Source organism: Delphinus delphis, chromosome 4 (genome assembly GCF_949987515.2).
Source record: "Delphinus delphis chromosome 4, mDelDel1.2, whole genome shotgun sequence".
NCBI lineage: Eukaryota > Metazoa > Chordata > Mammalia > Artiodactyla > Delphinidae > Delphinus > Delphinus delphis.
Window position 1 is genome coordinate 137,449,621 of NC_082686.1, and position 27,801 is coordinate 137,477,421.

The 27,801-nt window shown below is 41.3% G+C and overlaps 1 pseudogene; it reads right to left on the minus strand.

Annotated features, from left to right (window-relative positions):
• Positions 1 to 89: 89 nt before the first annotated feature.
• LOC132424482 (nuclear receptor subfamily 2 group C member 2 pseudogene) lies at positions 90 to 27,801 on the minus strand (annotated as a pseudogene).

The window sequence follows — 27,801 nt, forward strand, 5'->3', positions numbered from 1 at the left end:
ACCACGACTTCATTTTCTTTGTATCTGAGCGGTCCTGGGTGGATCCTTGTGCTTCTCAGCAGGTGTGTGGTGTGCTCTATAGATTGGCATCAGTGATCTATCTGGCCATTTTACTCTGCCATCTTCTTCTTGAGGATGTAGGGGATTATGCTGTCTATGGAAACATTGCCAATGAGATCAGTAAAAAAAAGTTCTTCGGTTATTTTAGAGCTCATCAGCCTGAGGGCCAGCAGGCGGTTGAGAATCTGGACCAATCAGTAGGTGTCTTCTGAGTAGGTTTTCTGAAAATAATCCTCCATCTGTGCCTTTCTTGGAATTTTAAAATCTGGCTTGTGCTGGCCAAACCTGGATGATGGGGAGTAAAGAAAACTACAGCTTTTACACAACTCCTGAAGCTTCCAGATGTGCTCCACGACTTGCTTTATCTGCTTGCCAGAAAGTTTATCTTCCTGGATATCTTCTGCAGCTGATTGACTATGGCCACAAGGTAATGGAAAGACTCATGATCTGGGCCAGTCCAAGGGTGAAGAGCTCATTTCAGCAGGCTTGCAACAGGCTGGTTTTGCAGTCCTTCCCAAGTACCTGAAGGGCTGGGGTTGACCTGGCCCAGTGCATGGAGAGGAAAAGCAGGCAGAACGTAGACTTGCAGAGGTAGTACACGTTGAGGTACTCTAGAATTGGGCTGGTCATGTGATGTGAGTGTTTAAAAGGAGGAGGGCTTGGACCTGAATGATGAGTGTGGACTGGTCTCTACTGATGACATAGATGTTCCCTCCTCCACTGGTATCTATCCCACCTGCCAGGCTTGGAGGCAAGGAGCTTTCTGTCGTATTAAGTGCTTTAGCGAAGGTATTACATGCCCGAGTAATCTCACTTGCAGATTGGTCCTCCTACCGTATTTCTGAAGCATCACCACTGTTAAGGGATTCACTTAGGTTGACAAAGGCGGTTTACTCCATTTGCCAGTGTGTCCAGAGCTGCTTGTTTCAGCCTCGGAATCCGTGGTCAGGAGAAGGGTACCATCCTCATGTATGAAAGGCTGCATCCAGTTCACAAGCATCCCGGATCAAAACCTATTTTTCTTGATCTACTTTGTCTGCCACAAATGTGGGAGTGGCTATCAGAGGATTTCTGGATCCTTCTGGATAAAGATTTTTCTCAGTTGAAGCAGCACAATTGCTTGGTTTTTCCCTTTGCACTTCAAAGGGCTTCTGTTCACTAATCCCAAACTCCTAATTTATCCCTCCCCCGATCCTTCCCCTTTTGGTAGGTTTGTTTTCTATGTCTGTGAGTCTGGGACCTTTGATCGTGTACATCTGTGGAGGAGTGTTCACGGAGGATGCTTGTGGTTCATTACCTATACGTGGGCAGACTGCTGAAGTGTGATTTCTTGCACATAGCTTTCTTCCTCGTCAAATTCCACGTGTAAAACAGAGTACTCAGTAATGTTGTCTACACAGTAGATTTGTGACAGAGTTTTGGGGGCACTTGGGCTGTTGGTAGGTACCTTCATTAAATGGCTCTTAGTGTTTGAGGGCCGTTGCTCTGGGGAGACATGACACAATGTTATTCAAGAACCTTATTTCAGGGGCTTCCCTGGTGGTGCAGTGGTTGAGAGTCCGCCTGCTGATGCAGGGGACACGGGTTCGTGCCCCAGTCCAGGAGGAACCCACATGCCACGGAGCAGCTGGGCCCGTGAGCCATGGCCGCTGAGCCTGTGCGTCTGGAGCCTGTGCTCCGCAACGGGAGAGGCCAAAACAGTGAGAGGCCTGTGTACCGCAAAAAAAAAAAAAGAACCTTATTTCAGAATTACATAAACCCTCACTATAACTTGTATTACACACTAATGAAATACAAATACTCAAATAAAACATAATCTATGTTGATATGCATTTTGTGGTCTGTGTGTGTAATTAAAGCGATTGTGTATTAATCCTTCACATGCTCTTCTGAAGTCAGTGCACAGTTCCCATCCCTCTGAATTTGGGGACAGCAGGCTTTCCTTTTCATGAGTCAGCTGGTCAAGAAAGGTCAGAAGAGCTGAAGTAAGGAGACAGCGAGGGATTAGTCTATGACACTAATGACTCGACTGTATCATTTTTTTTACATTTATTTTTTAGTTATTAATTTTTGGCTGCATTGGGTCTTTGTTGCTGTGCGCGGGCTTTCTCTAGCTGTGGCAAGCGGGGGCTACTCTTCGTTGCGGTGCACGGGCTTCTCATTGCGGTGGCTTCTCTTGTTGCGGAGCACGAGCTCTAGGTGAGCAGGCTTCAGTAGTTGTTGCTCGCGGGCTCAGTAGTTGTGGCTCACGGGCTCTAGAGCGCAGGCTCAGTAGTTGTGGCGCACGGGCTTAGCTGCTCCGCAGCATGTGGGATCTTCCCGGACCAGGGCTTGAACCAGTGTCCCCTGCATTGGCGGGCAGATTCTTAACCACTGTGCCACCAGGGAAGCCCTCGACTGTATCAGTTTACCATTCTTTGGGGATCCGAAAGAGGAGGGGGTAGAAGGGAAGGTCTCAGGAAGAACAACTTTTTGCAGTTAAAACTATTACCACTTCCTCCTACATGATATTCCAAATCCTGACTACTCTGAGGATGTCACCCTATTTTGAAACTAACAGGGAAGGGAGAACCAGAAATGTGGAAAAGGATTAGAACATGACTTTAAGTGTCTTATAGGAAAGCATTTCTATTTTATTTCTTGAGAAAATGTAAACATTATCTTAAATAAAATAATTTAAACCTTTCAGTTGGAAATAGATGTTAAATGTATTTGTTAAATTGCTTATGATTCATTAATTCTCAAATATTAAATGTTAACCCATAAAAAGTTTTAAGTTTTAAAACTTTTAAAAGTTTTAAATCTAATGTTTTAAGAGAGGGGTTGGTTTTATGATCTGGAAACTTAATTTAATTTTTTATGAATGCAAAGTTCACTGAAGGTTTTCTTCTGGAACAGTTTCATAAAGAAGAGGACAGGACAAATATCTACAACTATTAATAGTCTCATATTGAAAAAGTTATTAGTATTTTAATAAAATCGATACATTGTTTTGTGCTAATAATAACTAGAATACTTTAAAACTAGTTAAAGTTATTAGTAATTTAATAAAATCAATACATTGTATTGTACTAATAATAACTGGAAACTTTAAAACTAGTTTCTATTTTTTGTGTCATCTTTTCAAAGGATTTTTTGTTCTGTTTGGTTTGTATTAAATTTTTAACGTTTCTTGCTTTGAAACAATTTCAGATTTACAGAAAATTCACAAAAGTAGTGCAAAGATCTATAGAGCTCTGTATATCCTTCAGCCAGATTTTCAAAATGTTGATATTGTTCATATTTGCATTCTTTTACTCTCTGTCTCTCTACATGCACACAAACACACACACACATACACACACACAAATACATACACATACATTGACTGTGGGTTTTAGTTTTTCCTGAACTACTTGAAAATAAGTTGCATACATGATGCCCTGTAACCCTTAATATTTAGAGTGTATTTACAATGCAAAAATCAAAATTATGAAATTGACATTCATCTAACATGACGATATAATCCACACATCCCACTCAAAGTTTGCCTATTTTCTCCAAAATTTCCTTTATGAGTTCAAGATCCAACCCTGGATCATGCATTGCATTTAGTTGTCACTCCAACTTGGAACAGTTTCTAAATCTTTGTCTTTCATGACTATAACATTATTTTAAAAATTTTAATTTTCTATTTTGTTATTATAAAAAGTACTTTTCAGGCTTCCCTGGTGGTACAGTGGTTAAGAACCCGCCTGCCAATGCAGGGGACACGGGTTCCAGCCCTGGTCTGGGAAGATCCCACATGCCACGGAGCAGCTAAGCCTGTGCACCACAACTACTGAACCTGTACTCTAGAGCCTGTGAGCCACAAGTACTGAGCCTGCATGCTGCAACTAATGAAGTCCACACGTCTAGAGCCCGTGCTCCACAACAAGAGAAGCCGCCACAATGAGAAGCCTGAGCACCGCAACAAAGAGTAGCCCCTGCTTGCTGCAACTAGAGAAAGCCCATGCACAGCAACAAGGACCCAACGGCAGCCAAAATAATAATAATAATAAATAAATAAATAAATAAAATTTTTAAAAAAGTTCTTTTCCCTATATTGTTTGTCCAAAATATATATTTTTTTACATCTTTATTGGAGTATAAATGCATTACAATGTTGTGTTAGTTTCTGCTGTACAACAAAGTGAATCAGCTATATGTATACATATATCCCCATATCCCCTCGCTCCTGTGTCTCCCTCCCACCCTCCCTATCCCACTCCTCTAGGTGGTCACAAAGCACCGAGCTGATCTCCCTGTGCTATGCAGCAGCTTCCCACTAGCCATCCATTTTACATTTGGTAGTATATATACATCAATGCTACTCTCTTACTTCATCCCAGCTTCCCCTTTCCCCCCACCCTCGTGCCCTCAAGTCTGTTCTCTACGTCTGTGTCTTTATTCCTGCCCTGCCACTAGGTTCATCAGTATTGCTTTTTAAAATTTCATACATATGCGTTAGCATATGGTATTTGTTTTTCTCTTTCTGACTTACTTCACTCTGTATGACAGACTCTAGGTCCATCAAACTCACTACAAATGACTCAATTTTGTTCCTTTTTATGGCTGAGTAATATTCCATTGCATATACGTGGCACATCTTCTTTATCCAATCATCTGTTGATGGACATTTAGGTTGCTTCCATGTCTTGGCTACTGTAAATAGTGCTGCAATGAACATCGTGGTACATGGCTCTTTTTGAATTATGGTTTTCTCAGGGTATATGCCCAGTAGTGGGATTGCTGGGTTGTATGGTAGTTCTATTTTTACTTTTTTAAGGAACCTCTGTACTGTTCTCCATAGTGGCTGTATCAATTTACATTCCCTCCAACAGTGCAGGAGGGTTCCTTTTTCTCCACACCTTCTCCAGCATTTATTGTTTGTAGATTTTTTGATGATAGCCATTCTAACCCATGTGAGGCAATACCTCATTGTGGTTTTGATTTGCATTTCTCTGATGATTAGTGATGTTGAGCATCTTTTCATGCATTTGTTGGCCAACTGTATGTCTTCTTTGGAGAAATGTCTATATAGGTCTTCTGCCCATTTTTGGACTGGGTTGTTTGTTTTTGTGATATTGAGCTGCATGAGCTGCTTGTATATTTTAGAGATTAATCCTCTGCCAGTTGCTTCATTTACAAATATTTTCTTCTATTCTCAGGGTTGTCTTTTTGTCTTGTTTATGGTTTCCTTTGCTGTGCAAAAGCTTTTAAGTTTCATTCGGTCCCATTTGTTTATTTTCGTTTTTATTTCCCTTACTCTGGGAGGTGGGTCAAAAAGGATCTTGCTGTGATTTATGTCATAGAGTGTTCTGCCTATGTTTTCCTCTAAGAGTTTTATAGGGTCTGGCCTTACATTTAGGTCTTTAATCTATTTTGAGTTTATTTTTGTGTATGGTGTTAGGAAGTGTTCTAATTTCATTCTTTTACATGTAGCTGGACCATAACATTTTTGAAGAGTAAATACCAGTTACATTAGAGACTCTTTCTTCATTTGGAGTTGCCTGATGTTTCTTCATAATTTATGCATTTTGGGCAAGAATTGTCTTATCTGTTTACATTTGTATTTTTGTATATGTTACATAAGATAGATAATTTGTCAGTAGTGTAGAACATGTGTATAATTTATAAACAAATAAAAGGAGCTACATGCTTAAACGTTTTTTTACTGATGGTGATACATGGAGATAAAGGCTTGGAGGCTGCTCTACTAAGTGTTAAGGAGGATAACCAGACACAGTCTAGGAGCTGGAGCCTAGAAAGAAGAGAATGGGCATTTCAACTGGGGAATTGTGGGAGCCCAGGAGCTTTGAGCTGCTGAATTATCCTGGTTCTGAATAAGTATGCAATTTAAGCCTCGCATCATTGCGTGATCAGATACTTTAATTAAAAAACCTGGTTTAACATTTTGTGATGTAGAAATTCAAAAGCCTATGTTTTCAATTTATTTAGATACTTGATTTTATTGGCTGTCATGGTTGAAAAAGTTCTTCCAACAATATGTTAATCCAAATGGAAAAAGCATATCTTTGTCTATGCTTTCCAAATTGTAATTGTCATTGTTTAAAGCTAATTCAAAATTACTTAAATATTATTGTTAAAAAATAACTAGGAAATTTTTATCTAGTGAAGGTTTATAATTTTAAAAGTTTTAACATCTAGGTCTTTTTTTCTTTTTTAAAAAAATTGAAGTGTAGGTGCTGTACAATATTATATGTTATAAGTGTACAATATAGTGATTCACAATTTTTAAAGGTTATACTCTATTTACAGTTATTATAAAATATTGGCTATATTCTTTGTGTTTTACAATATGTCCTTGTAGCTTATTTTATACCTAATAGTTTGCACCTATTAATCTCCTACCCTTATAATGCCCCTCCCCCTTCCCTCTCCCCACTGATAACCACTGGTTTGGTCTCTATATCTGTAAGTCTGCTTCTTTTCTGTTATATTTACTAGTTTGTTGTATTTTTTAGGTTCCACATATGTGTGATATCATACAGTATTTGTCTTTCTCTGTGTGACTTATTTCACTTAGCATAATGCCCTCCAAGTCCATCCATGTTGCTGCAAATGGCAAAAATTCATTCTGTTTTATGGCTGAGTAGTATTCCACTATATATATATCACATTATCTTTATCCATTCATCTGTTGATGGACATTTAGGTTGCTTCCATACCTTGTCAACTGTAAATAATGCTGCTCTGAACACTGAAGTGCATGTATCTTTTTGAAAGAGTTTAACATCTAGGTTTAACATGCACTGAAACTATTGAAGCTTTTTCACAAGTTGAAACAATTTTCCAGGTTTCTTAAGTGTGCATGCATTAGAGTTTTTTAGGCTACATAAGTTCTGGAAACAACATGTAAAAAAAAATGGTTCAGATGAAACTAGGGGAGGACAGGAATAAAGACACAGATGTAGAGAATGGACTTGAGGACACGGGGAGGGGGAAGGGTAAGCTGGGACGAAGTGAGAGAGTGACATGGACATATATACACTACCAAATGTAAAATAGATAGCTAGTGGGAAGCAGCTGCATAGCATAGAGAGATCAGCTCAGTGCTTTGTGACCACCTAGAGGGGTGGGATAGGGAGGGTGGGAGGGAGACACAAGAGGGAGGGGATATGGGGATATATGGATACGAATAGCTGATTCACTTTGTTATACAGCAGAAACTAACACACCATTGTAAAGCAATTATACTCCAATAAAGATGTTAAAAAAAAAGTAGCTATGTTTTCGTCTATTGTTAGACTGAATTTTTTGTGGTGTGTCACATCCTTGTGTCTTCTAGTTGTCACTATAGCCAAGGTCAGCACATTTGGATCTCTTGATTTCTTTGTAAGAGGCAAATGAAGAACTCGTCTTTCAGTTGGCCAGTTCTTTCAGGCATTTTGCCACAGTCTCTCCTTCAATCCTCTGCATGGTGGCTTTGGTGGACGCCGTGGGGCACTTCCCCCAGCCCTTCATGTCATGTTGATGGCTGGCAGGTCATCCTCTAGGTACAGCTCTCAGTGGAAGAAAGACGCCTCACCCAAGGTCACATCCCTTCCCAGGGGCAGCTCTCATTCAATAACAGGTCGGGTCTGGATTAAGGGCTGAGCCAGCTTGTGGCGAGATGGGACCACATTGAGGGGCCATCCCAGCTCCAGAGCTACACAGGGGATTGGTTGAGGACCTTGTGGGAACTTCATCTCAGTTCAATTTCTCCTTCTGCCTAATCCTGCCTCCTTCACTTCCCCACAGTTGGTCCTAAGGGCATTCTCCAATAAAATTTCTATGTGATATTCTTTCTCAGAATCTGCTTCTCAGGGAACCTGATCTAAGAAAGTTACCCTCTCTACAAGAATGCAAAGAGTCCCTACATTTTAAAATGTCTTGTTTTTATAAGTCTAACCTCACCCACGACATCCTGTAGCACTTTGCTGTCTTATGGCTTCACCATCTTTGCTGCCAATAGCTTGCCTGTGAATGATAGAGGGAATGCATTTCATGTGGGGTACTTTATCTGTACCTTTGCTTGGGAATTTCTAAAATTCCAATTCAAGTAGTTTCCTGCTCTTTTCCATGTATTGTAATCTTTCTAAAAGAAGTTATTAATAACTGAGGGAAAATATTATTTCGTCCTCTATTGTCGTGTCCCACAAAAAACAGTTCTTCGTGTATTTTGTTATTGGAAACAGAATCCAGAAAATACCATAAGCTGAAATGTGTTAGAAACATCAGTGCTTCATCCAAATATATAGCAAACCTTCAACACTATGTAATTTGTTCCAACATTTGTTTCTTTACTCTTCTGTAATGCTTTCCATGTATCATCCAACAATATTTGGCTGACAAAGATATACATTTTGGGTTTCACCATATGCTTTTTTTGGTATTATTTCAGCCTTTAACTGTGACAGAACAAGTGTTTCCCCAATGAATGTGGCTCTGATTTGTAAAATACCTTTGCTTTAAAATGAGAAACCTCAAAAGAAACTTCTAAATATTTATTACCACATTTCATGACACTTTGTAAAATTCCATATGTAGTGTTGCATGATTTTATAAATCCCTGAAAAATCGTAATGGTTTTTCTTCAGGTTTGAGGTGCATCATTTTAACACAGCCTATTAATGTTTATGGCATCATGCTACCACTTGCTATGTCTATTTCTGGCAATATGGCAAACCAGATTACCCAGAAAGCTTCTGCTAGAAAACACTTGCACATGTTAGAGGAAATATAAAAAGATATCATTTTAAAATGTGTAACTGAGCCAGAAAACATGTAAGGACATTTCCAATGGGCTAAAAATGAAGTATAAAATGAACTCCAGAGCCAAACCACACTGGAAGCCTGGGAATGGGATCAGGAGACGGTAACATGGAATCCTTGTCTCAGTCACATAGAGGTTCATCTTAGGACTACACAAGCATAGGTGATAATGACTTGGGAATTCTATGAGTTTAAAGGTTGCATTTAAGACCCCCATAGAAACCTGGGGCCTTTTTTTTTTTTTTAATAAATTTATTTATTTATTTTTTGGCTGTGTTGGGTCTTCGTTTCTGTGTGAGGGCTTGCTCTAGTTGCGGCAAGCGGGGGCCACTCTTCATTGCGGTGTATGGGCCTCTCACTATTGCAGCCTCTCTTGTTGTGGAGCACAGGCTCCAGACGCGCAGGCTCAGTAGTTGTGGCTCACAGGCCTAGTTGCTCCGCGTCATGTGGGATCTTCCCAGACCAGGGCTCGAACCCGTGTCCCCTGCATTGGCAGGCAGATTCTCAACCACTGTGCCACCAGGGAAGCCCAGAAAGCTGGGGCCTTTGAAGATGCACACTAGAAAACTTATCCAGTGGTGCAGAATGGTGTCTGAAGGACATTTGTATGTCTTCATTTACATTTTAGATAGAAAAAGTCTTTCCTGAAAATTCACAACTATATCCCTATCCTCACCCAGAGTTAGGATTGAAATCTTTCTAGCTGTATGGTTCTGGAAACTTCAAGTCAATAAATTAACGTTAAAGAGCTCCGAGGCTGTGAAAGAGGTAGGCTTTTGGCAAAGTAAATGTAAAACCTCCCAGGAGGAGTACCCTCCATCCAGATAGCATGAAATACCCACCAAGAGAGTCCAAAAGAGTCCTGAAGAGCTCACAATACAAAATTACAAAGCACATAAGGAAACTCTGTACCACCACTGTGAGTCAGCATGGTCAATAAGCAGCAGTAATGTACTCTCAAGAGCTTCAGGTAAGAGAACTACTGAAGAGTAAGGATTAAATAAGGATGCCTAAAATAGTGAGCTTCAAGGACAGCTCCTAGAGCTTTAGGAAGGATGGAGCTGAGACTTACTGAGGTGGGAAAGACTGAAGGAGGAAAGGAGATTTTTTTTTGGTAGGGGTGGGGGTAGAAATCAGGAGTTTGGATTTTTACATCATAGTTTTGAGATATCTATTAGCTATTCAAGAAATGAGACTTTTACAGGCAGCTAAATCTATCTATCTATCTATCACTTTACCTATCTATCCATCCATCCATTTTCCTATCAGTTATCTCTAACTCTTTCTAAATCTATCTATGTATATATATCCAGACTTCCTAGTATGGAAATTTGGCATATAATTGGCATCTGTTGACTCCTCCCATTACATTTTCTTCCAGTTCCCCACAGGTATCGGGCCCTCTTTTGGCCCTTTGAATGCCAGGGACTCTCAATTGTTGTTGCATATAAAACTACCTGGGGGAGATTTAAAAAATCCTGATGCCTGGGTTGCATCCTATTATATTTATCAGCATGTCTGAGGGGTGGAGCCAGGCATAAATACTTTAAAAAAACTTGTTTTTTTTCCAGTTTTATTGAGAAATAATTGACACACATCACTGCATAAGTTTAAGGTGTACAGCATGATGGCTTGATTTACATATGTTGTAAAATGATTATTGCAATATGTTCATCTAACATCCATCATCTCATATAGATACACTATAAAGAAAAGAAAGAAGAAAAGAAAAAGGGAAAAAAAATTCTTGTGGTGAGAATTCCTAGGATTTACTCTCAACAAATATCATGTATATTATATAGCAGTGTTAACCAGAGTCATCATGTGGTACATTGCATCCTAGTACTTATTTATCTTATAACTGGAAATTTGTACATTTTGACCACCTTCCTCCAATCCTTCCCCCTCCTCCCTCTGCCTCATGTAACCACAGGTCTGATTTTTTTCTATGAGTTTTTTTTTTGTTGTTGTTTGTTTTGCTCTGTTTTTCTTTCTTTCTTTCTTTCATTTTTAGATTCCACATATAAATGAGATCATACAGTATTTGTCTTTCTCTGACTTATTTCACCTACCATAACAACTTCAAGTTTCATACATGTTGTTACAAATGATAGGATTTCCTCATTTTTTTTATGGCTGAATAACATTCCATTACATATATACCACAACTTCTTTATCTATTCATCCATTGATGGACACTTAGGTTGCTTCCTAAGTATTTTAGCTATTGTAAATAATGCTGCTATGAATATGGGGATGCATATATCTTTTTGATTTAGTGGTTTCATTTCCTTTGGATATATTCCTAGAAGTGAAACTGCCAGATCATATGGTAGTCCAATTTTTAATTTTTTGAGGAAACTCCATATTGTTTTCCACAGTGGCTGCACCAATTTACATTCCCACCAACAGTGTACAAGGGTTCCCTTTTCTCCACATCCACACCAGCATTTGTTATTTCTTGTCTTTTTGATGACATCTCATTGTGGTTTTAATTTGCATTTCCCAAATGACTAGTGATGTTAAGCATCTTTTTATGTACCTGTTGGCCTTTTATATACCGTTGGAAAAATGTCTGTTTAGGTTCTTTGCCCATTTTTAATTGTTTTTTTTAAACTATTGAGTTGTATGAGTTCTTTATATATTTTGGATGTTAACCCCTCATCAGATATATATGTTTTCCTTCTTTTCCTAATTGTGAAACCAGTACACAAAGAAACATAATTGGAGGAAAGTGGTCAAAAAGTACAGACTTCCAGTTAGAAGATAAATAAGCACTAGGATGTCATGTACAGCATGATGACTATGGTTAACACTGCTATATAATATACAGTTAACCCTTGAACAATGCAGGGGTTAGGGACACCTACCCCCCCACACAGTGGAAAATCTAAATGTAACTTTTGACTCCTTAAAACCTTAACTACAGGACTTCCCTGGTGGTGCAGTGGTTAAGAATTCGCCTGCCAATGCAGCGGACACGGGTTCGATCCCTGGTCTGGGAAGATCCCACATGCTGTGGAGCAACTAAGCTCGTGCACCACAGCTGCAGAGCCTGTGCTCTAGAGCCTGCACACCACAACTACTGAGCCTGCATGTCACAACTACTGAAGCCCGCACACTTAGAGCCCATGCTCCACAACAGGAGAAGCCATCACAATGAGAAGCCTGCGCACCACAACGAAGAGTAGCCCCCGCTCTCCACTGCTAGAGAAAGCCCATGAGCAGCAACGAAGACCCAACACAGCCAAAAATAAATAAATAAATAAATAAATAAATAAATAAATTAATTAATTAATTAACTACTAATAGACTACTATTCACCTGAAGCTTAACCAGTCCCATAAGCAGTTGATTAACACATATTTTGTATGTTATATGTATTATATCCTGTATTCTTATAACAAGGTAAGCTAGAGAAAAGAAAATGTTATTAAGAAAATCATAAGGTAGAGAAAATACATTTACAGTACTGCACTGTATTTATCGATACTCTTAGGTTTGTGTCTGTCTACAAGATCATCTGTCTGTCAGTACCTACAGCAATATTGTCTTATGTGATGCAATACACTGTAGACTTTATGCTTATGACTATCACTAAACTTCAAAGTGAAAAGGTAATGTGAAAAATAAATTTATGTTTATTTAGAGGTATATCAATTCATGCACTGATATTGAAGCAGTAGCAACATGATTGCTTTATGGTAGCCTAGTGTAATCAGTTGTTTCACAGTAGCCTCGCCTGTACACTAATGAATGAATCATTGTAAAATTTTTATGGCATACAGTATTATAGTCATATTCATAATATAGTAATGGAAACATTGTTACATTTAAAAAAACCACTTACCTGTGATGATAGGCTGATAATGCAATTTCTCCAATTACAAGAGAGAGACATACTGTACTGTAATGTAATTCTTTTTTTTTTTTTTTTTGTGGTATGCAGGCCTCTCACTGTTGTTTTCTCTCCCGTTGCAGAGCACAGGCTCCAGACGCGCAGGCTCAGCGGCCATGGCTCACGGGCTTAGCTGCTCCGCGGCACGTGGGATCTTCCCGGACCCAGGCATGAACCCGTGTCCCCTGCATTGGCAGGCGGACTCTCAACCACTGCACCACCAGGGAAGCCCCCTAATTCTTTGAAAGCAAAGTTATAAAACAGTAAGAAAACTAACACATTATTCATTTTATATTAAATATCACTCACCTTGTGCCTATGTAAAACAGGCTATTCACTTCAAGTCTTGCACATGATATTCTACATGTTTATTTTTGTATATTTATTGAAAAATATCTGCTTATAAGTGGATCATACAGTTCAAACCCATGTCGTTCACAGGTCAACTGTCCAGGGAAGTTAAATGAGTAGATCCTAAGAGTTCTCATCACAAGGAAAAAATCTTTCTTGTCTTTTTTTGCTTTCCCTTAAAATTATTTGTTTTTTATTGGAGTATAGCTTGTTTACAATGTTCTGTTAGTTTCTACTGTACAGCAAAGTGAATCAGTTATACATGTAGATGTATCCACTCTTATTTAGATTCTTTTCCCATATAGGTCATTACAGAGTATTGAGTAGAGTGCCCTGTGCTATACAGTAGGTATCTATTAGTTATCTGTCTTATATACAGTAGCATGTATATGTCAATACCACTGGGCATATTCTGGAGAAAACCATAATTCAAAAAGATACATGCACCCGCAATGGTCATAGCAGCATTATTTACAATAGCCAGGACATGGAAGCAACCTAAATGTCTGTTGACAGAGGAATGGGTAAAGAAGATGTGGTACATATATACTGTGGAATACTACTCAGCCATAAAAAAGAATGAAATAATGCCATGTGCAGCCACATGGATGGACCTAGAGATTATCACACTAAGTGGAGTAAGTCAGACAAAGACAAATATCATATTATATTGCTTATTTGTGGAATCTAAAAAAAATAGTACAAATGAATTTATTTGCTTTCCCTTTTTATTGTATCAGTATGAGATGATGGATGCTAACTAAACTTGTTGTAATTATTTTACAATATGTGTAAGTCAAACCATTATGCTGTACACCTTAAACTTATACAGTGATGTATATCAATGATATTTCGATACAGCTGGAAAGCAAAGTACGTAGAAAGCATGAAGTATTTGTCATCCTGTCACTCAGAAAAAAAAATCAACCTTTTTGGCTTACACTTTTCTAGTGTTTATATGGAAACAATACTACTACACAGTGTCTTATAAAATGCCCAGGATCTGCCCTCCTCATCCGTTTCTGACATGTTTTCTGCTCGTTGTTCTTCCAGCATGAGCGCCCCCTGGCCCCACTGCTGTCACTTATGCACTCCAGGCACACTGTATCTTCAGGCCCTTGTCCTGGCTCTTTCCCAAGTGCGACTGATTTCCGAGCGACACCAGTGAGCAGCAGCTGGAAGCGAGACCTTAGTTCCCTGACCCGGGATTGAACCCTGGTCGTGGCAGCGAGGGTGCCGAATCCTAACCACGGGACAACGAGGGCCAGTGGCTAGTCTGAGCTCCTGTCCTTGTCTGCCTTGAAAAAAATAATTCTGACAAGGAGACGGAAGGTAGAGAGGAACGAAAGGTGTTTATTACAAAAGCAGAGTACCTGCCGACAGATGCACAGGTGAGCTCGGAGAAAAGTCGTGCCTTTGGGAAGTTTAAATCATTTATAGAGGGGTAGTCTTCCCGGTCTCTGTTTCCATCTGGCTAATCGTCTTGCTTTGTTCTTTGACTCAGGGCCCCCGCTTTGGACCCCCGAGGAGCCTTTCTGTGCATATGCAGTCAAGGCCTCCCTGGCCCCAAGGATGAGAAATACATGACGTCTTGATCTTTTACCCAAGCAGGGTTTAGCTCCTCTCTGCCCCTGCCATGATTGTTATTTTAAAGTGTTCACTGGAGACAAAGTCCAGCTATTTACCTTGTTCCTGTTGTTATTTCTATCTCGAAGTGTAAACAGGGGACTGGTTGTAAACGTCTAGCCTGGAGCCCATCTATCTCCTACCTTAGAACCATCTCCCTAAATACCCCTCACCTTCTAGTCTTTGCTCAGATCTCACATTCTCAAAATAGCCCAGCCTGACAGTCCTATTTCGATCCAAAACCCACTCCACACTTCCTTAAACCCACCACTTCTGGGCCTCCTTAGTCTGCCCCACTCTGCTTTCCTTCACAGGATTCAGGATTTTCTAACATACTGGAGAACATACTTATTTAATTCCATCTATTGTTTATTGCCAGGTTGCTTCCCCCAGACCTCCTTCTAGAATGTAACTCTTTAAGGCCAAAGGATCTTTGTGAGTATAACAGTGATTGGCAGCTGGTGGATGGGCAATACACACTTGTTGAAGGGATGAATGAATAGATAACTGTAACTAAAAGTCACACACTGTGACATGCTGTTTTGTAGCCTTAGTGATAGCCTTAGTTTTAAACTTAGCCATATATTGCATCCATCTCGTCCCATAAATCAGTATTCCTTGACATGGCTATATCCCTGAAAGGTTTCATGATTTATTTCAAACTGTTTCTGTTTGCTTTGTTAAGTACAAACATCAGTAAAGATTTGAAGCAAGGCTAGGGAAGAGCTGACCACACCCATTCATTACATGTATTCATATTTATTTGTTGAATAAATGAATATATATTTTATTGTATAAATATGAAATATTTTAATAAATATTATACTTTATGTGCTTCAAATCATAGGCCATACCTATTCATTATTATATATATTGGTATATATACATCTTATGAAAAACTGGTAGTGGAGAAGCTGAGGGAATAAAGAATTGAATTATATATTGAAATAATATTCTTGCAGGTAGGAGACATATGGGACTTAACTTTTTTCTCACCAGTCATTGGCTATAGCAGAAGCTCTCTCCAGCTCTGATTGGGGTTATCCCTTTCTCACTGAAGTGGAGGTGTCTGTGACAGCAGCTGCCCCTCTCCCGTAGGAGAGCAAAGCCAGCAGCTTCCCTTCCCCCTGCCTCTGCCCCCCGTTTCCATGGGTGGCCGGTCCTCTGGTGGAAGACAAAATGACTCCAGACTAAAATGCACATTTTATTCTTAGATATCATTTTCAGATTTGGGGGGAAATGGTGTGTCACGTTGAAGAAAGAAGCAAAGACTCTTGTGATTAATGGAGGGAATTCCATTTTGCCTCTGGTCCTTTCCTTTGTTCCTGGGTTAGGCTTATTCTCCCCTCTCCATTGTTCTGCTGCTGACTGTTGTGATTGTGTGACCTCCTATGGCTTTTTCATCTGTTTGCCAGTGTGGTTCACTCATTCCAAACAACAGCAGAGACATAAGGAAATGTAACTCAGACTGGAAAAATGGCCAGCCTTTCTTATTGTTCTTCTTTGGCATTGTGTTGTTTTTAATTACTCTTTCTTGCTAATTATCCTGGTGACATTCCTCCGAAGCTACAAAAACTTGCCATGGGACCCCAAAACCCCTCTCAACCTTCTGCTGCTTCTGTTTTTTTTTTTTTTGGCCGCACCGTGTGGTTTGTGGGATCTGAGTTCCCTGACCAGGGATCAAACCCGTGCCTCCTGCAGTGGAAGCACAGAGTCCTAACCACTGGACTATCAGGGAAGTCCCTCAACCTTCTTATTGACAGTGATAGTATGCTCTCAAAGGGAGAGCAGGCAGGCTCAAGTGAGTAGCTGCGCTGAGTTTCTTTGGCAAGCTGGTTATGTGGGGGGCAGAAATGAAGGGACAGAACATTCATTGGGGAGGGAGGAGTTTGGCGGTCGTATTCCCTGATTTTGATGCCAGCTCCACCTTCCCGAGGGGAGGAGGGATTTGTGTCCTTATTTAGCCTTGATGGGAAGTGGCATAGCAGTGGTGCATGATGGGAACCTCTTATCTGCAAGGCTAATTTTATTGTAATGAGGGCATAGTGAGCAAAAGGTTACATTCAGACGCTGGAGATTCCTGCCTCTTCCCACCTTCCTTTGCCTCCAGGACACTTATCACGCCCAAATGTGTGGTTTCCTGTCAGTCTGGAGGTTCCTGCTTTCCTCTGTCTGCCCAAGGACCCCTGTTGTTGACAAGATATGTGGTTTCCTGACACCTGGCCCATTCCTCCCTTTCTCTGCTTGTATCTAGCTACCTGCCTGCTGTAACATTCCCCCCCCCCCCGCCCCACCCCGCCAAGGAGTCTGGACCCTTAAAATATTTTAAGGGCATGGGTGAGACGGGAATAAAGACACAGACCTACTAGAGAACGGACTTGAGGATATGGGGAGGGGCAAGGGTAAGCTGGGACAAAGTGAGAGAGTGGCATGGACATATATACACTACCAAATGTAAAATAGATAGCTAGTGGGAAGCAGCCGTGTAGCACAGGGAGATCAGCTCGGTGCTTTGTGACCACCTAGAGGGGTGGGATAGGGAGGGTGGGAGGAAGATGCAAGAGGGAGGAAATATGGGGATATATGTATATGTATAGCTGATTCACTTTGTTACACAGCAGAAACTAACACACCATTGTAAAGCAATTATACTCTAATAAAGATGTTAAAAAAATATTTTAAGGGTCAAGGGTCAATAGTCCCTCTTCTGTAAGTGCTTCCAGCTGAGCATGGGCATTGTCCTTACCTGAGGGTCCAGATCTCTTTGCTTTTCTGTCAGAGAGAGGGGTCTCGGGGTTGTTTATAGTGGCAGAGGTGGTTAGTGGGGAGTAGAAGGAAGCAGCAACCTTGTCCAGTGGGTGTTGATGGTCCCCATCCTCAGGTGGGATGTGTTGAAATCCTGATGCATCATCATTTAAAGTTGGAGATTTTTGAAGCCGTGGTGTTTTTTCTTCTCCCTTGGCACCTCAAGTTTTGATACAGCAGCTGTAACAGGGAAGAACTGGAGTACATCTGAATATAGTTATTAGTTATATTAAACATTAGTTTGGAATATTGTCTACTCCCTGCGTTGGCTTTCTCTTGTGTATTGTTAACCATTATCATGTTTTTATTGTGAGTTTTAGTTTTGTTTATTCCAGTCACTAGATTCTTCCACCAGATAGTGACATTCCCCACTGTTGGATATTGGCAGTCTGGTTGGTGTCTGTCACCCACCTGTGATTACTAAAAATTAGACTGTGATTGTAATATGTTTCATTAAGCCATCTTAATTTTTGTCCCTGGATGCTAATACCAGAAAAACCGAGGCTAGCTTTGCCTAAAAGCTGAAATACACTTTCCTCTAATTTGGAGGCGGGTGTCTGTTCCAGAGAATTTGGTCCCCAGTTGGTTCCTGCCCCAGTCCTTCCTTCCTTACTGGGTGGTAAATGAGAACCCAGCATATTTTGCTGTTACCCAATCAGGTCGCCCAAGGAAGCGGGGAGTCCTAAAAGATGTAGGTCCTCTGGGGAGGTGCGGTTGCCAGGGCAGATCCAACAGTCAGATGAGTTAGTAACTTTAGCAATGGCATTCATGGAGTTGGACAGAGCAGCGGTCCCCAACCCTTTTGACACCAGGGGCCGGCTTCATGGAAGACAGTTTTTTCACGGACTGGGAGGTGGGGGGATGGTTTCGGGATGATTCAAGTGCATTACATTTATTGTGCACTTTATTTCTATTATTATTACATTGTAAAATATAATGAAATAATTATACAACTCACCATAATGCTGACAGGATGTGAAGCTCAGGCGGTACTGCGAACGATGGGGAGCGGCTGTAAATACAGGTTAAGCTTCACTCGCTCACCAGCTGCTCACCTCCTGCTGTTGGGGACCCCTGGCATAGTGGATGTTTGTCAACTGGAGCTGTGCTGATGTGAACAACAAGGAGGACCCTTAGTGTGGGTGTGGTTAAAGGAGACGTGACTTCATGAGAAGCAGAAGAGCAGAGAAATGGAGAGTTTACTGGAAATAGAGGGTATTGATGCCTGGAAGGGAGATTATTAGCCTCCTTTAAGTGATTTTTATAGGGGTGACAAATTTTGTTTTCCTGGGATTCCCTGACCCCAGATCTGTGGATCTGTTTTTTAATTTCTGGGGGAATATTTTGTGTCCTGTATAATACATAGAGCAGACAAAAATATTCCCTGGTTTTGGTTTTCGGGGAGAGTAAGAGTTGCCCCCCAAGACTGGGAGAAAATCTCTTTCCAATAATGGGCTGGGGCATTAGGCATGACAAGAAACTCGTGAGTTATAAGTGTCTTTCCCCAGGTGCAGGTTAGAGGGGTGGTGAAATGTTTTACCTTTGGTTTTCCTTCTACCCCAACAATAGAGCCGATTTCAGGGGCAAGGGGCCCAGCATGAGAAGGCAGGACAGAGTAAGTGGCTCCCATGTCCACTAGAAACTGGACAAGTTTACCTGCCACGTCAATGGTCACCCATGGTTCCCCCTGTGTGATGATGACTGTCTTCTCGGGAGCCTTGGCAGGTCTCAGGTCCCCCAGTCAACCATCGCCATGACTGGCGTCGGGGACCTTCCTCACTCCCTTCAGAGCTGGGGGCATTCCCTCCTTCAGTGGCCCATCTTCTTGCAGAGTGGGCATGGCTTCTTGGGTGTAGGCTTGTTGCAGGAAGGGGGAACCTTCCAGGGCCCGACAGCGGGCTCTTCTCTAACACTCGGAAATGAATTGTCTGAGGAGACACACGTGCTGACAAAGCAGGAGATGTTATTGGGAAGGGGGACCCAAGCAGAGAGCAGTAGGGTAAGGGAACGCAGGAGAACTGCTCTGACACGTGGCTCACAGTCTCGGGTTTTATGGTGATGGGGTTAGTTTCTGGGTTGTCTCTGGCCAATCATTCAGACTCAGGGTCCTTCCTGGTGACGTGCGCATTGCTCAGCCAAGATGGATTCCAGCAAGGAGGATTCTGGGAGATTGGTAGGACATATGGACTTATGGACTGGTGTCTCCTCTCTCCTTTTGACCTTTGCCGAATTCTTCCGGTTGGTGGTGGCTTGTTAGTTCCGTGTTCCTTACCAGGATTTCCTGTCGTAAAATAACATGCAGATGATTACTGTGGTGCCTGGCCAGGGTGGATGGTTTCAGTCAGTGGTTTCCCTAACAGGCTGGGACCTGCATCCTGAGCATTCCTTGCTCCAGTGTTTGGGGCTCCCACAGCTAAAACAGGCTCCCTTTCCTGGCGGGGGTCTTCAGAGAGTACTTCTGGGGTGACCAGGAGGTGAATTTTTTTTTTTTAAATATCTTTATTGGAGTATAATTACTTTACAATGGTGTGTTAGTTTCTGCTTTATAACAAAGTGAATCAGTTATACATATACATATATCCGCATATCTCTTCCCTCTTGCGTCTCCCTCCCTATCCCACCCCTCTAGGTGGTCACAAAGCATCGAGCTGATCTCTCTGTGCTACGTGGCTGCTTCCCACTAGCTAGCTATTTTACATATGGAAGTGTATATATGTCCATGCCACTCTCTCACTTTGTCCCAGCTTACCCTTCCCCCTCCTCTTAACCTCAAGTCCATTCTCTAGTAGGTCTGCATCTTTATTCCCGTCTTGCCCAGGTTCTTCATGACAATTTTTTTCTTTTTTTTAGATTCCATATATAAATGTTAGCATACAATATTTGTTTTTCTCTTTCTGACTTACTTCACTCTGTATGACAGACTCTAGGCCCATCCACCTCACTATAAATAACTCAATTTTGTTTCTTTTTATGGCTGAATAATATTCCATTGTATATATGTGCCACATCTTCTTAATCCATTCATCTGTTGATGGACACTTAGGTTGCTTCCATGTCCTGGCTATTGTAAATAGTACTGCAATGAACATTTTGTTAGATGACTTTTTTTTTTTGTGGTATGCGGGCGTCTCACTGTTGTGGCCTCTTCCATTGCAGAGCACAGGCTCCAGACGCACAGGCTCAGTGGCCGTGGCTCACAGGCCCAGCCGCTCCGTGGTGGGATCTTCCCGGACCGGGGCATGAACCCGTGTCCCCTGCATCGGCAGGTGGACTCTCAACCACTGCACCACCAGGGAAGCCCATGACTGTTTTTGAATTATGGTTTTCTCAGGGTATATGCCCAGTAGTGGGATTGCTTGGTCACATGTAGTTCTATTTTTAGTTTTTTAAGGCACCTTCATACTGTTCTCCATAGTGGCTGTGTCAATTTACATTCCCAACAGTGTAAGAGGGTTCCCTTTTCTCCACACCCTCTCCAGCATTTACTGTTTGTAGATTTTTTGATGATGGCCATTCTGAGCGGTGTGAGATGCCATCTCATTGTAGTTTTGATTTGCATTTCTCTAATGATTAATGATGTTGAGCATTCTTTCATGTGTTTGTTGGCAAGCTGTATATCTTCTTTGGAGAAATGTCTGTTTAGGTCTTCTGCCCATTTTTGGATTGGGTTGTTTGTTTTTTTGATATTGAGCTGCATGAGCTGCTTGTAAATTTTGGAGATTAATCCTTTGTCAGTTGCTTCATTTGCAAATATTTTCTCCCATTCTGAGGGTTGTATTTTTGTCTTATTTATGGTTTCTTTTGCTGTGCAAAAGCTTTTAAGTTTCATTAGGTCCCATGTGTTTAATTTTTTTATTTCCATTCCTCTAGGAGGTGGGTCAAAAAGGATCTTGCTGTGATTTAAGTCATAGAGTGTCCTGCCTATGTTTTCCTCTAAGATTTTGAGAGTCTCTGGCCTTACATTTAGGTCTTTAATCCATATTGAGTTTATTTTTGTATATGGTGTTAGGAAGTGTTCTAATTTCACTCTTTACATGTAGCTGTTCAGTTTTCCCAGCACCACTTATTGAAGAGGCTGTCTTTTCTCCACTGTATATTTTTGCCTCCTTTATCAAAGATAAGGAGACCATATGTGTGTGGATTTATCTCTGGGCTCTCTATCCTGTTCCATTGATCTATATTTCTGTTTTTTCTGCCAGTACCATACTGTCTTGATTACTGTTGCTTTGTAGTATAGTCTGAAGTCTGGGTGCCTGATTCCTCCAGCTCCATTTTTCTCTCTCAAATTGCTTTGGCTCTTCGGGGCCTTTTGTATTTCCATACAAATTGTGAAATTTTTTGTTCTAGTTCTGTGAAAAATGCCAGTGGTAGTTTGATAGGGATTTCATTGAATCTGTAGATTGCTTTGGGTACTATAGCCTTTTTCACAATGTTAATTCTTCCAATCCAAGAACACGGTATATCTCTCCATCTATTTGTATCATCTTTAATTTCTTTCATCAGTGTCTTATAATTTTCTGCATACAGGTCTTTTGTCACCTTAGGTAGGTTTATTCCTAGATATTTTATTCTTTTCGTTGCATTGGTAAATGGGAGTGTTTTCTTAATTTCACTTTCAGATTTTTCATCATTAGTGTATAGGAATGCAAGAGATTTCTGTGCATTAATTTTGTATCCGGCTATTTTACCAAATTCATTGATTTGCTCTAGTAGTTTTCTGGTAGCATCTTTAGGATTCTCTGTGTATAGTATCATGTCATTTGCAAACAGTGAAAGCTTTCCTCCTTCTTTTCCAATTTGGATTCCTTTTCTATCTTTTTCTTCTCTGATTGCTGTGGCTAAAACTTCCAATACTATGTTGAATAATGGTGGTGAGAGTGGGCAACCTTGTCTTGTTCCTGAGCTTAGTGGAAATGGTTTCAGTTTTTCACCATTGAGGATGATGTTGGCTGTGGGTTTGTCATACATGGCCTTTATTACGTCGAGGTAAGTTCCCTCTATGCCTGCTCTCTGGAGGGCTTTTATCATAAATTGGTGTTGAATTTTGTTGAAAGCTTTCTCCGCAACTATTGAGATGATCATATGGTTTTCCTTCTTCAGTTTGTTAATATGGTCTATCACATTGATTGATATGCGTATATTGAAGAATTCTTGCATTCCTGGGATGAACCCCACTCGATCATGGTGTATGATCCTTTTAATGTGCTGTTGGATTCTGTTTGCTTGTATTTTGTTGAAGATTTTTGCATCTATGTTCGTCAGTGATATTGGCCTGTAGTTTTCTTTTTTTGTGACATCCTTGTCTGGTTTTGGTATCAGGGTGATGGTGACCTCGTACAATGAGTTTGGGAGTGTTCCTTCCTCTGTTATATTTTGGAGGAGTGTGAGAAGGGTAGGTGCTAGCTCTTGTCTAAGTGTTTGATAGAATTTGCCTGTGAAGCCATCTGGTCTTGGGCTTTTGTTTGTTGGAAGATTTTTAATCACAGTTTCAATTTAACTGCTTGTGATTGGTCTGTTCATATTTTGTATTTCTTCCTGGTTCAGTCTTGGAAGGTTGTGCATTTCTACGAATTTGTCCATTTCTTCCAGGTTGTCCATTTTACTCGCATATAGTTGCTTGTAGTAATCTCTCATGATCCTTTGTATTTCTGCAGTGTCAGGTGTTACTTCTCCTTTTTCGTTTCTAATTCTATTGATTTGAGCCTTCTCCCTTTTTTTCTTGATGAGTCTGGCTAATGGTTTATCAATTTTGTTTATATTCTCAAAGAACCAGCTTGTAGTTTTATTGATCTCTGCTATCATTTCCTTCATTTCTTTTTCATTTATTTCTGATCTGATCTTTATGATTTCTTTCCTTCTGCAAACTTTGTGGTTTTTTGTTCTTCATCCTCTAACTGCTTTAGGTATAAGGTTAGGTTGTTTATTTGAGATGTTTCTTGTTTCTTAAGGTAGGATTGTATTGCTATAAACTTCCCTCTTAGGACTACTTTTGCTTCATCCCATAGATTGTGGGTTGTCGTGCTTTCATTGTCATTTTTTTCTAGGTATTTTTTGATTTCCTCTTTGATTTATTCAGTGATCTCTTGCTTATTAAGTAGTGTATTGTTTAGCCTGCATTTGTTTGTATTTTTTACAGATTTTTTCCTGTAATTAATATCTAGCCTCATAGTTTTGTGGTCGGAAAATATACTTGATACGATTTCAATTTTCTTAAATTTACCAAGGCTTGATTTGTGACCCATATGATCTGTCCTGGAGAATGTTCCATGAGCACTTGAGAAGAAAGTGTATTGTGTTGTTTTGGATGGAATGTCCTATAAATATCAATTAAGTCCATCTTGTTTAATGTATCATTTAAAGCTTGTGTTTCCTTATTTATTTTCATTTTGGATGATCTGTCCATTGGTGAAAGTGGGGTGTTAAAGTCCCCTACTATGATTGTGTTACTGTCGATTTCCCCTTTTATGGCTGTTAGTATTTGCCTTATGTATTGAGGTGCTCCTATTTTGGGTGCATAAATATTTACAATTATTATATCTTCTTCTTGGTTTGATCCCTTGGTCATTATGTAGTGACCTTCTTTGTCTCGTTTTAAAGTCTATTTTATCTGATATAAGAATTGCTACTCCAGCTTTCCTTTGGTTTCCATTTGCATGGAATATCTTTTTCCATCCCCTCACTTTCAGTCTGTATGTGTCCCTAGGTCTGAGGTGGGTGTCTTGTAGACAGCATATATATGGGTCTTGTTTTTGTATCCATTCAGCCAGTCTATGTTTTTTGGTTGGAGCATTTAATCCATTTACATTTAAGGTAATTATCAATATGTATGTTCCTGTTCCCATTTTCTTAATTGCTTTGGGTTTGTTATTGTAGGTCTTTTCCTTCTCTTGTGTTTCTTGCCTAGAGAAGTTCCTGTGGCATTTGTTGTAAAGCTGGTTTGGTGGTGCTGAATTCTCTCAGCTTTTGCTTGTCTGTAAAGATTTTACTTTCTCCATCAAATCTGAATGAGATCTTTGCTGGGTAGAGTAACCTTGGTTATAAGTTTCCCCCCTTCATCACGTTAAATGTGTCCTGGCACTCCCTTCTGGCTTGCAGAGTTTCTGCTGAAAGATCAGCTGTTAACATTATGGGGATTCCCTTGTATATTATTTGTTGTTTTTCCCATGCCGCTTTAAATATTTTTTCTATGTAATTATTATTATTTTTTAAATTAATTAATTAATTTATTTTTGGCTATGTTGGGTCTGTGTTTCTGTGTGAGGGCTTTCTCCATTTGTGGCAAGCGGGAGCCACTATTCATTGTGGTGCGTGTGCCTCTCACTGTTGCGGCCTCTCCTATTGTGGAGCACAGGCTCCAGATGCGCAGGCTCAGTAGTTGTGGCTCACGAGCTTAGCTGCTCTGCAGCATGTGGGATCTTCCCATACCAGGGCTCGAACCTATGTCCCCTGCATTGGCAGGCAGATTCTTAACCACTGCACCACCAGGGAAGCTCTGTAATTAATTTTTGATAGTTTGATTAATATGTGTCTTGGCGTGTTTCTCCTTGGATTTATCCTGTATGGGACTCTCTGTGCTTCCTGGACTTAATTATTTCCTTTCCCATATTAGGGGAGTTTTCAACTATAATCTCTTCAAGTATTTTCTCAGTCCCTTTCTTTTTCTCTTCTTCTTCTGGAATCCCTATAATTCGAATGTTGGTGTGTTTAATGTTGTCCCAGGGGTCTCTGAGCCTGTCCTCAATTCTTTCATTCTATTTTCTTTATTCTGCTCTGCAGTAGTCATTTCCACTGTTTTATCTTCCAGGTCACTTATCCGTTCTTCTGCCTCAGTTATTCTGCTATTGATCCCTTCTAGAGAATTTTTAATTTCATTTATTGTGTGTTCATCACTGTTTGTTTGCTCTTTAGTTCTTCTAGGTCCCTGTTCAACATTTCTTGTATTTTCTCCATTCTATTTCCAAGATTTTTGTTCATCTTTACTATAATTATTCTGAATTCTTTTTCAGGTAGACTGCCTATTTCCTCCTAATTTGTTAGGTCTGGTGGGTTTTTATCTTGCTCCTTCATCTGCTGTGTGTTTCTCTGTCTTCTCATTTTGCTTAACTTACTGTGTTTGGGTTCTCGTTTTCTCAGGCTGCAGGGTCGTAGGTCCTGTTGTTTTTGGTGTCTGCCCCCAGTGGCTAAGTTTGGTTCAGTGGGTTGTGTAGGCTGCCTAGTGGAGGGGACTAGTGCCTGTGTTCTGGTGAATGAGGCTGGATGTTGTCTTTGTGGTGGGCAGGTCCATATCTGGTGGTGTGTTTTGAAGTGTCAGTCGCCTTATTATGATTTTAGGCAGGCTCTCTGCTAATGGGTGGGGTTGTGTTCCTGTCTTGCTAGTTGAATGACGCTGGGTGCTGGTGTTGAGATGGAGATCTCTGGGAGATTTTTGCCATTTGATATTATGTGGACCTGGGATTTCTCTTGTGGAATAATGTCCTGAACTTGTCTCTCCCACCTCAGAGGCACAGCCCTGACACCTGTCTGGAGTACCAAGAGCCTGTCCTCCACACAGCTCTGAATAAAAGGGAGAAAAAAAAGGAAAGAAAGAAGAAGATAAAATAAAGTAAAATTAAATTAAATAGTTATTAAAATAAAAGTAAAAAATCATTATTAAAAATAGTTTTTTAAAGTAATAAAAAAGAAAGAAGAGAGCAACCAAACCCAATAAGAAATCCACCAATGATAAGAAGCGCTATAAAGCATACTAAACAAACAAACAAACAACAAAACAAACGGACAGACAGAACCCTAGGACAAATGGTATCAGCAAAGCTATACAGCCAAATTAAACACAGAAGCATACACATACACATTCACAAAAAGAGAAAAAGGGAAAAATATATGTATATCGTTGTTCCCAAAGTCCACCTCCTCAATTTGGGATGATTCGTTGTCTATTCAGGCATTCCACAGATGCAGGGTACATCAAGTTGATTGTGGAGATTTAATCCGCTGCTCCTGAGGCTGCTGGGAGAGATTTCCCTTTCTCTTCTTTGTTCGCACAGCTCCCGAGGCTCAGCTTTGGATTTGGCCCCGCCTCTGCGTGTAGATCACCGGAGGGCGTCTGCTCTTTGCTCAGACAGGCCGGGGTTAAAGGAGCAGCTGATTCGGGGACTCTGGTTCACTCAGGCTGGGGGGAGGGAGGGGCACGGAGTGGGGGGCGAGCCTGCGGCGGCAGAGGCCAGTGTGACGTTGCACCAGCCTGAGGCGCGCCGTGCATTCTCCCAGGGAAGTTGTCCCTGGATCACGGGACCCTGGCAGTGACAGGCTGCACAGGCTCCCCGGAAGGGAGGTGTGGATAGTGACCTGTGCTCGCACACAGGCTTCTTGGTGGCTGCAGCAGCGGCCTTAGCATCTCATGCCCGTCTCTGGGGTCCGCGTTTTTAGCCGCGGCTCGCGCCCGTCTCTGGAGCTCCTTTAAGCAGCGCTCTTAATCCCCTCTCCTCGCGCACCAGGAAACAAAGAGGGAAGAAAAAGTCTCTTGCCTCTTCGGCAGCTCCAGACTTTTTCCCGGACTCCCTCCCAGCTAGCCGTGGCGCACTAACCCCCTGCAGGCTGTGTTCACCCCGCCAACCCCAGTCCTCTCCCGGTGCTCCGACCGAAACCCGAGCCTCAGCTCGCAGCCCCGCCCGCCCCGGTGGGTGAACAGACAAGCCTCTCGGGCTGGTGAGTGCCGGTCGGCCCTGATCCTCTGTGCGGGAATCTCCCCGCTTTGCCCTCCGCACCCCTGTGGCTGCGCTCTTCTCCACGGCTCCAAAGCTTCCCCCCTCCGCCACCCGCAGTCTCTGCCCGCGAAGGGGCTTCTAGTGTGTGGCAACCTTTCCTCCTTCACAGCTCCCTCTCACTGGTGCAGGTCAGTCCCTATTCTTTTGTCTCTGTTTATTCTTTTTCCTTTTGCCGTACCCAGGTACGTGGGGAGTTTCTTGCCTTTTGGGAGGTCTGAGGTCTTCTGCCAGCCTTCAGTAGGTGTTCTGTAGGAGCTGTTCCACGTGTAGATGTATTTCTGGTGTATCTGTGGGGAGGAAGGTGAGCTCAGCGTCTTACTCTTCCGCCGTCTTGAAGCTCCTCCCAGGAGCTGTTTTAGGTCTTGTCATGATGGCTGCCAGAAGCCTGGCTTTCTGTCTTTGCTTTCTTAAGTCACGCTGTTCCTTCCTCTCCTCTTCAGCCTGGTCTCTATTGTTAAAGACTGTATCAGTAAGAAGGTTGAGGGGGTCTTGCGGCCCCAT